Source organism: Eumetopias jubatus, unplaced genomic scaffold (genome assembly GCF_037043125.1).
Source record: "Eumetopias jubatus isolate StellerSeaLion01/CBP00866 unplaced genomic scaffold, mEumJub1_p1.0 scaffold_13, whole genome shotgun sequence".
NCBI lineage: Eukaryota > Metazoa > Chordata > Mammalia > Carnivora > Otariidae > Eumetopias > Eumetopias jubatus.
Window position 1 is genome coordinate 11083277 of NW_028274819.1, and position 5164 is coordinate 11088440.

The window sequence follows — 5164 nt, forward strand, 5'->3', positions numbered from 1 at the left end:
CCATACTGTCTTGATTATTACAGCTTTGTAGTATATTTTGAAATCTGGAACTGTGATACCTCCAGCTTCGTTCTTCATTCTCAGGATTGCTTTGGCTATTCAGGGTCTTTTGTGGTTCCATATAAATTTTAGGGTTATTTGTTCTATTTCTGTGAAAAATGTTTTTGGTATTTTGATGGAGATTGCATTGAGCCAAGATATGGGAGCAGCCTAAAGGTCCATAGATAGATGGATAGATAAAGAAAATATGGTATGTATGTGTATACATACACACACACACACACAGGAATATAAAGCTGTAAAAAATGAGATGCAATCTTGCCATTTGCAACAACATGGATGGACCTAGAGGGTATTATACTAAGTGAAATAAGAATGAGAAAGAAAAATACCATATGATTTCACTCATATATAGAATCTAAAAAACAAGACAAATGAATAAACACAAAGCAGAATCAGACCTATAAATACAGAGAACAAAGTGATGGTTGCCAGAAGAAAGGGGGTGGAGGGTTGGGAAATGGGTGAAAGAGAGTGATAGATATAGGCTTACATTATGGAATGAATAAGTCATGGGAATATAAGCCACAGCACAGGGAATATAGTCAATGATATTTTAATAGTGTTGTATGATAGCTGATGGTAACTGCCCTTGTGGGGAGCATAGCATAATGTATAGAGAAGTTGAATCACTATGTTGTTTGCCTGAAACTAATGTAACATTGTGTATCAACTATATTCAAAAAGTCTTTAAAAATCAATAAATGTGTTATACCCCTGTATGGCAAAAGGGAAAAAGTCTGCAGAAGTATTTTGTTTTGTTTTTGTTTTGCTTTGCTTTGTTTTTCATAACAAGGGAGGATAGCAAGAGAGAGAAATAAAGGAGCTATGAAGTAAAGGAGAAGCTTTGGGGAAATACCAGGGAAGGATGATGGGAAAGAGATTTGGGGATGACAGCTGTGTACCAGCAATGGAGGGTGAGTAGGCTGGGTTTCTGGAGTAGAAACTCCTTCAAAATGATAAAATTGATATTATTTATAACATGAATCAGTGTGTTAAGAGATTTAGAAAACTGGGAGAGGTTTGGGGTTGAAAAGGAAGTGAAAAAGAAAGAGAAAAAGCAAGAAAGCAGGCAACCAAGAAAGAAAAGAACACCATGCCAGAGGGGGGAGAAAACACTGCAGGAGAAAGAATAATAATTTAAGTGGCTCAGTTCTGATGGCATATATGGTCATAAAGAGGTAAATAACACAAGTCTCTGCCCAAATTATGGGCTTTATAGAAAGGGTGGGGATGGGGAACATTTATGTGTGTCATCATGGTTGAAGAGAGGAAAGAGTTAAATTTTGATCTTCCACAATAAGAAGATCAGTGCTTCTCAACTTACATCACATAAAGGTATTCATAGAAAATGATATTTGTCTGGTGCATGTCTGAGTTAGAGGTATTTAGAGTTCCAAATGGAGCTACTTGTTACTCAAGATAATTTTCCATGACTAGTTTATTTTTAAAACCATGTGAATATGTAACTGTGATTATTGGAACCCCAGAAAATGACTACTTTGGTTGAATGTGTGACAAAGTAAGTTAATATGTCAAAAGGAAAAATAATACATCAAAATATACTGAATCCTTTTTTCTCTTCCTTTATTACACATCAGGGATGAGATTGAAGGAATTATGGCACCCAAGAAAATTTCATGCCCTAATTCCCAGGAGCATGAATATGATAAGATATCACACCCATGAATAGGTTACCTTGAGCTTTACTAAGTTTACCTCTAAGTAGGGAGATCATCCTGGATTATTTGAGTGGGCCCAGTGTAATCATGGGACCCCTTAGAACTAGAAGCAGGCGAAGTGTGAGAAGGGCAAATCATCATTGTGTTGGGAGATGAAAAGAAATGGAGCAGAGAGCAGCCCCAGCAAGGAAACAGGTTCCTCTAACCTCAACTGCAAGGAACTGGGTTCTTCCAACACTGAATGATCTTGGAAGAGGATGCCAAGCCACAGAAGCACTGACCTGGCTAGTACTCTGATTTTAGCTAAGTGAGGTTCTGAGCAACTAATCTAACCAAGCTATTTAGGCCTTCTGATGTACAGAAACTGAGAATAAATTCCTGCTGTTTTAAGAAGCTACATTTGTGGTAATTTGTTACACAACAGTAGCTAATACAAGGGGTTAAAGGTAAGGTTCTTACCATTTTGAACAAGATTTTTTTGCCTATTACTCAGAGTAGGCTAACTTCGGTGACAAAAAATTCCATGCTTTCCTTGGCCTAGTACCATAAAAGTTTTCTCTTTTAGGTCACAATCCAACTGAATGTTCAGCAATGGATTTAATCTATGCAGTTATTAATGGGTCAGGTACAATTCTCCACACATCTGAGCATCTTCTGGGTCCTGGCCAGTATAGAGGGAACAGAGATTATGAGAAAAATGCAGGGGATTTAAGGGGCCAAGCCTGGAAGTGTGGTAAGCATCACCTCACCAACATTCCATGGGTAGTCACCTCACCTACTCTGATCCCCCTCATCTACTATAATCCTTAAGTGGGAGATTTAATCTAGCAGATGAAGGTGTACTTGTGAGCAGTCAGCTCGTTTTTTCCCACAGGATCTTGGGAACTGTAGGTATAAGGTAGCATCTTGAAAAATCAACTCTTCCCAGTTTTACCAAAACAAACTTAACCTAAGTTAGGAGTAAGATAGTTTAAGAAAAAAAAAAAGGTTCTCCTTAAGTAAACCATAAATTCTCCGGCTCCCTATCGTGATTTCCACTTTGTTTTATAAACGGCTACTTCACACATTTACATTCCGTTATTGGCTCCTAAACACATTTGATTTTGTCAGCTCTAGACCCAAATTATATTGATGGGACAGTACAAGGTATCTCAAAAAGAAGAGGTAAGGGGAGGGGGACTGCCTTTGAAAAGCAGAGAAAGGTGGAATTCTTGCAGATTGGAAAGTTGCCTGTGGGTCCAGGAGGCATTAGGGGCTTCTGACTTGCTCCTTAGCGTTCTCAGTGGAATGGAAAAACCTCAGAGAGGATGGTTTTTAACTTTCTTACATTTTCACATTGTAAGTCCAGCTCCTAAGCACTGTATTTTTGCAATTTTGGAAAAAAATCCTGTATGCCAAGTGTGGTGCAGAAATGTCACAGGACACTTAGGGTCTAATAGGAACTGAGATAATGAGTTTCTCAGTGGTAAGTGGTGTGGACTAGCCACTAATGGCAGGAATCCCCTCTCCAATGACTTCCACTGTTTTAAGACAAGACCCTGTGCACGGGTGCATCTGTGTGTGTGTGTGTGTGTGTGTGTGTGTGTGTGTGTGTGTGTGTGTTGGTTTGTTGGATGGGTATGGAGAAAAATGGGCAGAACTGACTGCATGGGTTGGATTCTCAAAGAATATGATTAAGAGTTGCAAATCTCGATTTCCTGAACAGCTGCATTTGTGGACTGAAAGTTAAACATATAAGCACCACATGAATATGTGCTAATCTAGCTGAAGCAAAAGGGGAAATTATTAGTATTATTCAGAGTGAGTTGAATACAAAGTGGCAACCATGTAGGAACTGGAGGCCAGGTCAGGTAAGGACCCTACCAAGGTTGAATCACCTTGGGAAGTTCAGGCGGCTCATCCTCACTACAGAGGCAAAGGCAACAAGGAACAGGTTGCCAGTCTCTCCAGCTCCATGCCTCATTATTCTACCACACATAAGTTCACTCACCTCGAGGTGGAGAATTTATGTTTTTAAAAATGACTGAACGCCCACTCAAAGCAAGCCTTTGTGTGGAATTCTGCTGCAGAAACAGGTATGACACGGTCTGGGGTTATTCACGAGAACATGAGAGAACTATGAGAGTGTATGTGATTTCAAAAAAGGGGGAAGATGGAGAGAGATCCCTGCAAACACTTTAGACTTTTTGAAATGGGAAGAAAAATGCAGAATCCAACAAGAGTGATGAAGATTGCAGAGAGAAGGGATGGTTAACAACTCCAAATGTATTTAAGAAATTGAGGAGAAAGAGGATCGAAACAATGTTATTAGCCTTGGAGGATGCAGGGTAACTGATGGCTTTTGACCCCAAAACTGACTACCAAAGGTCAATTTCCTTTGACCATTGAGGTCTTAAGGTTTGATAAATTTGAAGTGAGTGCAGGCTTACGGAAGTGAGTAGAACTTCGATATATCAGTTTGTCGTACTTCGTTACATCTGCATCTCTGCCATTCCCTGCCTCCTACTTTCCTGTCCCTTAGGTATGTTTTACTCTCTCCCCATACACTGCAGTCTACCCATTGCCACTTTATATCTCATTAATAACAGAACAAACTTAGGGTATATATCCTCAACATAGATTTGTGGAGGAAGGAGTAAATTGGGTGATTGGAAACAGCAAAGCAGGGCATGGTGGGATTGATTTTTATTTCTCACTGACTCTTGGTTCTTGAGCCCTTTGAGAGCCTGCATAGACTTCTTCCTGGTTGACTTACTGAGCCCCTATAATACACAGAGGAGGAGGCAAGGAATTTTAGCACCATAGAAAAGCAGGTCCATTAAATATTATACTGTAAAACAGAAATTGACTCATAAATAGAGAACAAACTGGTTGGTTTGTGGGGGTGGGTGAAATGTGAAATAGGTGAAGGGGATTAAGAGGTACAAACTTCTAGTTTTAAAATAAATCATGGGGACAAAAAGTACAGCATTGGGAGTGTAGTCAATAATATTGTAATAACTTTGTATGGTGACAGATGGTAACTACACTTACTGCGGTGAGCATTTCATAATGTATATAATTGTCAGATATATTGTACTGTATACCTGCAACTAATATTGTATGTCAACTATACTTCAATAAAAAATGTATTCAGCTGTGAAGTGAATTGGTGATCATAAGTTGAAACACTCACACTGGTAACAGAGTTTAAATGTGAATTACTCCTTCAAACCCAGAAAATTCTGATATAGCATTAATATTTGTTGCCATTTTATTTTAATTAAGGACGGATTCTTTGAGTGTTATGCATGCCCTTTGTTTTCTGCTGAGTGAATAAGGTAGCAACTATACTTGAGAACATAGGTTGGAGGAGACTATATTGTTTTTCTTTATTTTGGTTCCATAATCAGGAGCAGTGTGGCATTTGGATAGGTTTTGTG